Genomic DNA, 12,115 nt, shown 5'->3' with positions numbered 1-12,115 from the left:
AACAAGTAGCTTTGGTAGTGATGATGAGGTCACTACCCATGAAACCCACAGCTACTACATATCAGGCAATATGTATTGACCCAAGGTAGATACTATATATTATCCCCGTTTTATAGAAGAGGAAACTGAGGCACAGAGAGGTGAAAGTATCTTGGAAGAAAATCTGGTATTCAAATCCTGAAAGTCTAATATACTAAGCAAAGGAGTACAAAATAATTTCAGCACAGAACGATTTAAAAATAGAATACTTCCTTAAATGCAGAACCCAAATACTTTGAACTTACCTACATTAGAGCTAAGTGCAAGGTAAACTGGATGATGGAAGGAAAACTAACCAGAGAAACACATTCTCCGGTGAGTGATCTACCACTGTTATTTTGTATAGTTTCTTTTTACACAATTTTATTTCTATTGTTTGAAATTATATTATTTTAGGTTAAGAGGGCATTTGAGGAAGGACCCTGACAAACTAATAAATACACTACAGGTAACAAGAATGAAGAAAAACCTGGAAACCACTTTTTATTTTTTTCAAATATTTACTTTATTTTTAGAGAGAGGGGAAGGGAGGGAGAGAGGGAAAGAAACATCCTTGTGTGGCTGCCTCTCATGTGCCCCCCTACTGGGGACCTGACCTGGAACCCAGGCATGTGCCCTGACTGGGAATTGAACCTGTGACCCTTTGCAGGCCAGCACTCAATCCACTGAGCCACACCAGCCAGGACAAGAAACCACTTTTGAAGGATGTTTAGTCAGGATAAAAGTTTTATCTGTCTTTAAATATCTCAGGGGTGGCCAAGTACTAGAGAAGCAAATTTCCTTTCCTTTCTGGAGACTGCAAGCAATGGCATAAATTACACTGGTATGCACTTTGGCTCAACACAATGGAATTCCTAAACATAAGAGTTGTGTATAAACGAAAGCACTGCCTTGTAAGGTGGTTTACTCCAAGCAGGAGGATGGAGAGCTAGTTAAAAGAATGCCTATAAGAGACTGACCTCCCAACTTTATAATTCTCTGAAATACACAGCCTTCCTTTCCTTCTACAGTACAGTCTTTCTTCCTCAGGTACCCATTTAAAATTTAAATTCTAATATTTCTGTCTTTGCCTCACAGATCCTAAACATGTAAAAAAATGAGAAACTGATTCAGTCTGAATATTACAAATTTGGAAAAACATTACTTCCTCTTCCAGGATGGCCAATTTTAAAGTCAGAAGCATCAATAATTTATAAAATAATTCAATTACAATAAAAATTCTGATGGGACTTTCTTTTACTTGGCAAAATGATTTTAAGATTAATCTTAAAAAAAAGTAGAGGAGGCCAGGTTTTTTTTCATTGCAGCACAATTTATTTCAAAACCACTTGGTATTAGTTTAAGACTAGAACAAATACTATCATTCAAACACATTCCAATTTATCTTCTCAAGCTAAAGTCTAAACATAAGCATTCAAAGACTTATAATATACAAAGGTTTTAATCAAGTAAATATACCCCTTTCAAAGTTTCTTAGGAATATAGATACTAAAATTAAGTTTTGGGATTTATTTGATAATTAAATACACCATCACTTACAATACTGATTATCAAATACTGCCTAGACCAGAGAAATTAAAGTTTTACTTTTATAATAACATTGTGTATAATGTAATGCCTGAAGATGAAAAATTAGAGCGTATATATGAGGGGGGACACCCCCAAAACCCAGAATTATCTTCTGCAGGATGGGCCCCTTATAGTACAGCCTTCCCCTACTAGGTGAGTGTTCTAGGAACCCAAATATGTCAGTGTGCCAGCTAGTATTGTTGTGAGAGGCTACATTCAGCTTCAGTGAATTTTGAAGACTCACGTGTTTGCTCATTTCATGATGGGTGATTCACAAGCACACCTTCCTATACCATACTGAGTGTTCGGCAGTTTTTGACCAAAAATGGCATGACCTCTGTGCATCATCATCCCTATTCACCCAATCTCACCCAATGAAAAAAGTCCTCAAAGGGAAATATTTGTGGATGTGGAAGAAGTGAAACAAAAAATGACAGAAGCACTTTTTAGTATCCAAATCAATGAGTTCAAAAACTGTTTTGAGCAGTGGAAAAAATCTCTTGATAGATGTATTACATTAAATGGAGTGTGCTTTGAAGGTGACTGAAATTTAAGCATGTAAGAATACATATGCAATTTTTTATAAATAAACTCCATTTTGGGGGGTCTCCCCTCAGTGTTGTAAATTTTACATACTACAAGTATATGTTTACCATTTAAGTATTTATTACAAAAGTGATTTTCCAAATAAACTACAATAGTATAAAAAGTTACTTTATTTTAAATAAAATAATGAAAGTATTTACTTAAATGTTCCAATGAAATTTTGCAATGCAATTTTTTAAAAAGTCCAATTTTCTTCTTGGTGTTTATTAGAAAATAAACCCAACCCACAGAATGAAATGTAAATAATACAACTTCATTAACTGGAACCAAGGGAAGGACACATGAATGGTAGAATGTTTAGTGAGAAATACAATTTTGCTAACCTCCCTAGTCTTGTAACTTTTTTTAGCCTATCAAAAATATTAAGATGCAGTGCTTAGCACATAATCATACAAATGTTCCCACATTCATTCAAAGTATCAAGATGTTCATGTGTACTGCAATTACACTGTAAGTAAGCAAACAACCCTTTCAAAGGACAAGGCTTTCCTCTCTGAAGTAGCTAGTTTCCCTAAAACTTTTTAAACTTCTATTTAATTTTTGTTTTTACATGCTGTAAAGCAGTAAGGTCCTAATTAATTAAGTTTTACTACCCCTGGGAATTCATATTTTAGACATTGCTTTGACGACATCAAAATAGTAATTCAGTACAAAAATCTTACCCCCTGAGAGGTAAGACTTTGTTTTCTGTGACCAGGTTAACAGTCATGCTGATTTTCCAATACTTAAAACTTACATGCCATTTAGAAAACAAGGTTGCGGGGAGAAAAGATGGCGGCTTTACTCTAGGCAGCGTGTTTCTCGGCTTCTGTGAAGAGGAGGGAAACTCTCGGATAGGTGGAGAAAGAGAGCAAGTGGCCTAGGTTACTGAATCATTTTTGAAAGCAGGACATCAAAAATTATTGCGATCATTGAAAAACCAGACGGTAAAGAGACTGCTTCAGGAACAAAGGGACTCAGGGATCAGCGTGGGGACTAGGGGGGTTGCAGTCCCCAGGCCCGGTTGTCTGGGGTCTGCCTCAGGGCTCCCGGGAGAGGGGAGTCGCTGCTACCTCCCACGAATACAGGGGTTGAGCAACACCAGGGGAGAACTTGGTGCTTGAAGGCACAGAGAGGCCAGTTGGACTGGGGGGAAAAAAATCACCCAGGGTCTGAGAACACAAACCCAGAGCCGTGGGAGAAGTGAGTGCCTCCAGCCAGCACGACCAGGGGCAGCCTGGAAGAGCGCCCGCACCACTAGCCAGGTGGGAGTGTGGATCAGTGGAAAACCCAGACATCCCAGCCCCCATCCAGGGAAAGGCACGGGCGTTCTCAGGTTTCTGGAGCCTGCGGTGCTGAATTGTGGAAGCGCACCCCATCGGGAATCCTGACTCTCACACTATGAACCTGGAAGGGACGTGGCACTTAGGGCATTCCTAGAGCCCAAAACTCAAAAATTTGGTGGATGGGCATGCCCTTTTATGATTCCCAGAGAGGGCACAGTGAATCCCAAAACGTCGCAGGTGCCTCCTGAGATCATAGACCTGGAACCCTGCAGGGACCCCTGAGTCCGGAAGAATGCGGCAGTGAGCTCCAGAGAGCACGTGTGCTTGGGAGCGCCCAGGGTACCTGAGAGACTTACTGAGATTTGGCTGGGAAGAGTGATAAGCATTTCAAAGGTCTCTCTGCCAGCTAAAGCCAGCAAGATCAGAAAAACTGGTCTGGCTAGTTAGAAACCAACAAGAGGTTTTTTTTTGTTTGGTTTGGTTTGGTTTTTGTGGCTGTTGTTGGTTGATTGATTTTATCTTCTGTTTTAAGTGACATTTTATTTTTCAATTCTTATTACTTTTATATCTCGCAATCCCTTATGTTTCTCTTCCATTCATCCTAGTATTATTCCTTCCACTCCAAATTTATCTCTCCTGCACTCCATCTTCTGCTTTTTTCTTTGATCTTGCAAGTTAATGTAAATTTGTATTATCTTTTTCTCACTTTTCCGACATTTTTTATTTTAATAGTATTTTGGTATTCTTTTTCCTTCTGTATAATCTTCTTTGCTTGGCTGGTTATACTGTCATTTGATAGGTTCCCCCTGGTATCTCAGTCACAGTGTGTTGATAATTTACTATCCTTCATCTGTGTTCCATTAATACACCTCTCAAGGTTCTATACTCTTTATTCTTGTTACCTAAATCTCATCGATTCTGCCACAAGACCGTTGCTTTACTATTACTGTTAATAAGACCTAGTTCATACAATTGTAAATACTACTCATTACCCCTACCTGATTTCAGCCCATTTTGCAATTTCCTCAACTATATTATTGTGGGGATTGTCTCTATCCTTTTACACACTACTCCTATTTATTAATCTTTATTCCAACCCTACCTTAGAATCTGACCTCCCACAGCCTCACAGCTTTCTAGATCCAACTAACAATCCTCTCGTCCCCAGTAAGAGTCTTACCTTCTTTCCATACTTTCTAAAACGTGGATAGTGGGGTGGAGGATCACGGTTAACACTATAAGGAGCCAAAGGATAACCCATTTCTTCTCTACTGGCTGCTAATGTAAATATCATAGTATACTGTCTTGCTGTCTTAAACCACTTTGCCTTACTCCTCCTACTGATCACAGAAAAAGAGTAGGGGGAAGTTGTTAACACCAGGATACATGAAGGATACTGCACCACTGAATCTCACAAGTATTCTACCACAGAAGTTCACACCACAATTACAGGGAACCAAAACAGATCAATTTAAGAAACAGAGACTAACAAGAAGAAACCCATGAACAATGAGAAAACAAAGAAACAATCCCCAATTGAAGGGAAACGAGGAAGCATCAGGAAAAATGCTAAAGGAAATAGAGGCAACTCAACTATTACATAGGGAGTTCAAAACAATGATTATCAGGAAGTTCAATGAACTGACAATGAGCTATCAGAAACTAGAGGGAAACTACAACAATGTCACTGCAAACTATATAAACATGAAAAAGGAATGAGAAACTCTCAACAAGGGCCAAGAGGAAAGGAGGAATACAACTTCTGAACTGAAGAACACAGTACAAGGAATGAAAACCAGGATTGATGAAGCAGATCGGATTAGCAAGATAGAGGACAAAGTAGAACACAGCATCCAGAAAGAGCAAGAAAAGGAAAAGATGCTCAGAAAGAATGAAGAGGGATGAAGAGAAATGCAAGAAAATATGAAACGTAATAATATCCGTATAATAGGGATACCAGAAAGAGAAGAAGAAGAGCAAGGGATCGAAAACCTAGTTGAACAAGTAATGAAGGAGAACTTCCCTAATTTGATGAGAGAAAAAGTCACACAAATCCAGGAAACACAGAGAGTCCCAATCAAGAGGAACCCAAAGAGGCCTACCTCAAGACACATCATAATTAAAATGGCAAAATTTCAAGAGAAAGAGAGAATCTTAAAGGCAGCAAGGGGGAAACAGGGAATAACATACAAGGGAGTCCCCAATAAGACTAACAGCTGACTTCTCAATGGAAACACTTCAAGCCAGAAGAGAATGGCAAGAAATACTCCAAGTAATGAGCACCAGAGGCCTGCAACCAAGGCTACTTTATCCAGCAAGATTCTCAATCAAGATAGAAGGCCAAATAAGAAGCTTCCCACACAAAAAAAGTCTAAAAGAATACACCTCCACCAACCAGTTATGCAAGAGATTCTTAAGGGACTGCTTTAAGGAAGGGAAGGAAAAGAGAGAGAGAGAGAGAGAGGAACACACATACATAAAATACAATGAATAAGTACCTATCAATAATAACCTTAAATGGATATGGATTAAATGTTCCAATCAAAAGACATAGAATAGCTGAATGGATAAGAAAAAATGACCCACATATAGGCTGCCTACAAGAGACCCACCTCAGGATAAAAGACCTGCACAGGCTGCAAGTGAAAGGCTGGAAACAAATCTTCCAAGCAAATGGACAGGAAAAAAAAGCCGGGGTAGCAATACTCCTATCAGAGAAAATAGACTTCCAAAAAAGGTCCATAAAGAGAGACCCAGAAGGTCACTTCATAATACTCAAGGGAAGAATCCACCAAGAAGACATAAATATTGTAAATATATATGCACCCAACAAAGGAGCACCCAAATACATAAAGAAAATCTTAGAGAACTTCAAGAAAGATAAGGACAGCAACACAATTATAGTGGGGGATTTAAACACCCCACTATCAAAAATGGACAGATCTTCCAAACAAACTATCAACAAAGATATTGTGGCACTGAGCAATACCCTTACTGATATATACAGAGCCCTCCATTCAAAAGAGGCTAAATATACATTCTTTTCAAATGTACATGGAACATTTTCAAAGACTGACCACATAGTAGGACAAAAAACAAGCCTCAACAATTTCAAGAAAACTGAAATCATACCAAGCATTTTCTTGGACAAGGGACTGAAGCTAGAAACCAACCCCAAGGAAAAAAACCCAAAACACTAAAAATCATGGAGATTAGACAACATGCTATTAAACAATGAATGGGTCAAGAATGAAATTAGGGAAGAAATCAAAAGGTTTCTGGAAACAAACGAAAACAAACTCACAACAACCCAAAACTTATGGGACACAGCCAAGGCAGTCCTGAGAGAGAAGTTCATAGCGATACAGGCCCACCTAAAAAAGTTAGAAACATTTCAAACAAACAACCTAACCCTACGTCTACAAGAACTCGAGGAACAACAACAAAGACAGCCCAGAGAAAGCAGAAGGAAGGAAATAACCAAGATCAGAGCACATTAAATGACATAGAGACTAAAAGCATAATTCTAAGGATCACTGAATCCAAGAGCTGGTTCTTTGAAAAGATAAACAAAATCGAGAAGCCTTTAAGCAGATTCATCAAGAAAAAAAGACAGAAAGCCCAAATAAACACAATGAGAAATGAAAGAGGAGAGATTACAACAGATACCACAGAAATACAAAGGAGTGTAAGAAATTACTACAAAGAACTGTATGCCAAGAAATTTGAAAACCTAGATGAAATTGACAAATTTCTAGAAAAATATAACCTTCCAAAACTCAATAAAATGGAAGCAGAAAGCCTGAACAAACCAATAACAGCAAAAGAAATTGAAGCAATAATCAAAAAACTCCCAACACAAAAAAGCCCTGGACCAGATGGTTTCACAGGAGAATTCTACAAAGCATTTAAGGAAGAACTAACACCTATCCTTCACAGACTATTTCAAAAAATCCTAAAAGATGGAAGACTCCCAAACTCTTTTTATGAGGCCAACATCATCTCAATTCCAAAACCAGATAAAGACACAACAAAGAAAGAAAACTATAGGCCAATACCGCTGATGAACATTGACGCTAAAATCCTCAACAAGATACTGGCAAACCACATCCAACAGTACATTAAGAAGATCATACACCATGACCAAGTGGGATTCATTCCAGGTATGCAAGGTTGGTACAATATTCGCAAATCAGTAAATGTAATACATCACATAAACAAACCCAAAGACAAAAACCACATGATCATATCAATAGATGCAGAAAAAGCATTTGATAAGGTACAGCACCCATTTATGATAAAAAGACTCATGAAAGTGGGAATAGAGGGAGCATTCCTCAACATAATAAAGGCCATATATGAGAGACCTACAGCCAACATTATACTCAATGGGCAAAAATTAAAATCTTTTCCACTAAGAACAAGAACAAGACAAGGATGTCCACTTTCACCACTTCTATTCAATATAGTACTGGAAGTTCTAGCCACAGCAATCAGACAAGAAAAAGAAATAAAAGGAATCCAAATCGGAAAGGAGGAAACAAAAGTGTCACTGTTTGCAGATGACATGATAGTGTACATAGAAAATCCTATAGCCTCCACCAAAAAACTGCTTGACCTAATAAATGAATTTGGTAAAACAGTGGGATACAAAGTCAATATCCAGAAATCAAAGGCATTTCTGTACACCAACAATGAAACAGCAGAAGCAGAAATCAAGAAAAAAATCCCATTTGAAATAGCAAAAGGAAAAATCAAATACCTAGGAATAAAGCTAACCAAAGAGGTAAAAGACCTGTATTCAGAAAACTACATAACACTGAGGAGAGAAATCAAGGAAGACACAAACAAATGTAAACATATACTGTGTTCACGGATTGGAAGAATTAGTATCATTAAAATGTCCATAGTACCAAAAGCAATTTATAGATTCCATGCAATACCTATTAAAGTACCAATGGCATATTTCACAGACATAGAACAAACACTTCAACAATTTATATGGGAGCATAAACGACACCGAATAGCGGCTGCAATTTTGAGAAAGAAGAGTAAAGTAGGAGGAATCACAATACCTGACACTAAACTATACTACAAGGCCACTGTAAACAAAACAGCCTGGTACTGGCATAAAAACAGGCACATAGACCAATGGAACAGAACAGAGAGCCCAGAAATAAACCCAAGCCTCTACGGTCAATTAATATTTGACAAAGGAAGCAGCAACATAAAATGGAATAAAAACAGCCTCTTCAACAAATGGTGTTGGGAGACTGGACAGCTATGTGCAAAAAAATGAAACTCGAGCACCAACTTACACCTTATACAAAAATAGATTCAAGGTGGATAAAAGACTTAAATATAAAGCGTGACACCATTAAAGTCCTAGAAGAGAACGTAGGTAGGAAAATCTCAGATATTTCACGCAGAAAGTTTTTTGTCTCCTAGAGGAAGGGACATAAAGGAAAGAATAAACAGATGGGACCTCATCAAAATTAAAAGCTTTTGCACAGCTAAGGAAAACAGTATCAAAATAAAAAGAGAACCAACTGTATGGGAAAACATATTTGCCAATGATACCTCAGACAAGGGTTTAATCTCCAAAATATATAAAGAACTTACACGACTCCACTCTAAGAAGACAAGTAACCCAATTAAAAAATGGGCAAAGGACTTGAACAGACACTTCTCCAAGGAGGACATACAGAGATTCCAAAGACACATGAAACGATGTTCAATATTGCTAGCTATCAGAGAGATGCAAATTAAAACCACAATGAGATACCACTTCACACCAGTCAGAATGGCCATCATAAACAAAGCAACAAACAACAAGTGTGGAGAGGTTGTAGAGAAAAGGGGTCCTTAGTGCACAGTTGGTGGGACTGCAGACTGGTACAACCACTATGGAAAGCAGTTTGGAACTTCCTCAGAAAACTAAAAATGGATCTGCCTTTTGACCCAGCAATTCCATTGCTGGGACTCTATCCTAAGAATACTAAAACACCAATACAAAAGAACCTTTGCACCCCGATGTTCATAGCAGCACAATTTACAATAGCTACGTGCTGGAAGCAACCTAGATGCCCATCAGTAAATGAATGGATCAAAAAACTATGGTACATTTACACAATGGAATTCTATGCAGCATAAAGAAAGAAGGAGCTCATACCCTTTGCAACAGCATGGATGGAACTGGAAAGCATTATGCTAAGTGAAACAAGCCAGGCAGTGAAAGACAAATACCACATGATATCACCTTTAACAGGAATCTAAACAACAAAACAAATAAAAAAAACTAGCAAAATATAACCAAAGACACTGAAGTAGGGGATAGTCTGACAGTGGCCAGAGGGGAGAGAAGAGGGAATTTCAGGGGGGAATGGGTAGGGATTACAGGAACAAATTTGGAGGACATATGGACAAAAATTAGGGGTGGGGGGGTTATGGGGGGAAGCGGGGAGGGTTGGGTGGGTGGGCTAGAATGGGAGTAGGGGGGAGAAAACTGTACTTGAACAGTGATTAAAATAAAAAAAAAGAGAGATGTAAATACAGAGAAAAAAAAAGAAATGTGAAAACCTAGGTGAAATGGACAACTTTCTAGAAAAACATAACCTTCCAAAGCTGAATGTAGAAGAAGCAGAAAGCCTGAGTAGACCAATAACAACAAAAGAAATTGAAGCAGTAATCAAAAAACTCCCAAGACAGAAAAGTCCTGGACCAGATGGTTTCACAGGAGAATTCTACAAAGCATTTAAGGAAGAGCTAACCCCTATCCTTCACAGACTATTCCAAAAAATCCTAAAAGACGGGAGACTCCCTAACTCTTTTTATGAGGCCAACATCATCTTAATTCCAAAACCAGATAAAGACACAACAAAGAAAGAAAACTTCAGGCCAATATCATTGATGAACATTGACGCTAAAATCCTCAACAAAATACTGGCAAACTGCATCCAACAATACATTAAAAAGGTCATACACCATGACCAAGTGGGATTCATTCCAGGGATGCAAGGATGGTACAATATTTGCAAATCAGTAAATGTAATACATCACATAAACAAAAGCAAAGACAAAAACCACATGATCATATTAATAGATGCAGAAAAAGCATTTGATAAGGTACAGCGCCCATTCATGAGAAAAACACTTGGCAAAGTGGGGATAGACGGAGCATTCCTCAACATAATAAAAGCTATATATGAGAGACCTACAGCCAACATCATACTCAATGGGCAAAAATTAAAACCTTTTCCACTAAGAACAAGAACAAGACAAGGATGTCCACTTTCACCACTTCTATTCAATATAGTACTGGTAATTTTAGCTACAGCAATCAGACAAGAAAAAGAAATAAAAGGAATCCAAATCGGAAAGGAGAAAACAAAACTGTCACTGTTTGCAGATGACATGGTAGTGTACATAAAAAATCCTATAGCCTCCACCAAAAAAATGCTTGACCTTATAAATGGATTTGGAAAACAGTGGGATACAAAGTCAGTATCCAGAAATCAAAGGTATTTCTGTATACCAACAATGAAACAGCAGAAGCAGAGATCAAGGAAAAAAATCCCATTTGAAATAGCAAAAAGAAAAATAAAATATCTAGGAATAAACCTAACCAAAGAGGTAAAAGACATGTATTCAGAAAACTACACAACACTCAGGAAAGAAATCAAGGAAAACACAAACAAATGGAAACATATACCGTGTTCATGGATTGGAAGAATAATATCATCCAAATGTCCATACTACCAAAAGCAATTTACACATTCAATGCAATACCTATTAAAGTACCAATGGCATATTTCACAGACATAGAACAAGCACTTCAACAATTTATATGGAACCATAAACGACCCCGAATAGCTGCTGCAATTTTGAGAAAGAAGAGTAAAGTAGGAGGTTTCACAATACCTGACACTAAACTATACTACAAGGCCACTGTAACCAAAACAGCCTGGTAATGGCATAAAAACAGGCACATAGACCAATGGAACAGAACAGAGAGCCCAGAAATAAGCCCAAGTCTCTATGGTCAATTAATATTTGACAAAGGAGGCAGCAATATAAAATGGAGTAAAAATAGCATCTTCAACAAATGTTGTTGGGAGAACTAGACAGCCACGTGTAAAAAAATGAAACTTGATCACCAACTTACACCATATACAAAAATAAATTCATGGTGGATAAAAGTCTTAAACATAAAACGTGACATCATTAAAGTTCTAGAGGAGAACATAGGTAGGAAAATCTCAGATATTTCATGGAGAAACTTTTTTACTGATGTGTCCCCTAGAGCAAGGGGCATAAAGGAAAGAATAAACAAATGGGACCTCATCAAAATTAAAAGCTTCTGCACAGCTAAAGAAAACTATCAAAATTAAAAGAGATCCAACTGTATGGGAAAACATATTTGCCAATGATACCTCAGACAAGGGTTTAATCTCCAAAATATATAAAGAACTTACACGACTGCATGCTAAGAAGCCAAGGAATCCAATTAAAAAATGGGCAAAGGACTTGAACAGACACTTCTCCAAGGAGGAGGTACAGAAAACCAAAGACACATGAAACGATGTTCAATATTGCTAGCTATCAGAGAGATGCAAATTAAAACCACAATGAGATAC

The 12,115-nt window shown here is 37.8% G+C and overlaps 1 protein-coding gene across 4 annotated transcripts in view; it reads right to left on the bottom strand.

Moving 5' to 3' along the window:
* The window catches only part of RNF149 (ring finger protein 149), a 60,100-nt gene that overhangs the window by 4,410 nt on the left and 43,575 nt on the right, over positions 1-12,115 (bottom strand). The gene's annotated exons all lie outside the window — the stretch shown is intronic.

The sequence above is a fragment of the Phyllostomus discolor genome, chromosome 6 (genome assembly GCF_004126475.2).
Source record: "Phyllostomus discolor isolate MPI-MPIP mPhyDis1 chromosome 6, mPhyDis1.pri.v3, whole genome shotgun sequence".
Taxonomy (NCBI): domain Eukaryota; kingdom Metazoa; phylum Chordata; class Mammalia; order Chiroptera; family Phyllostomidae; genus Phyllostomus; species Phyllostomus discolor.
This window is presented reverse-complemented; position numbering and strand designations above follow the sequence as displayed.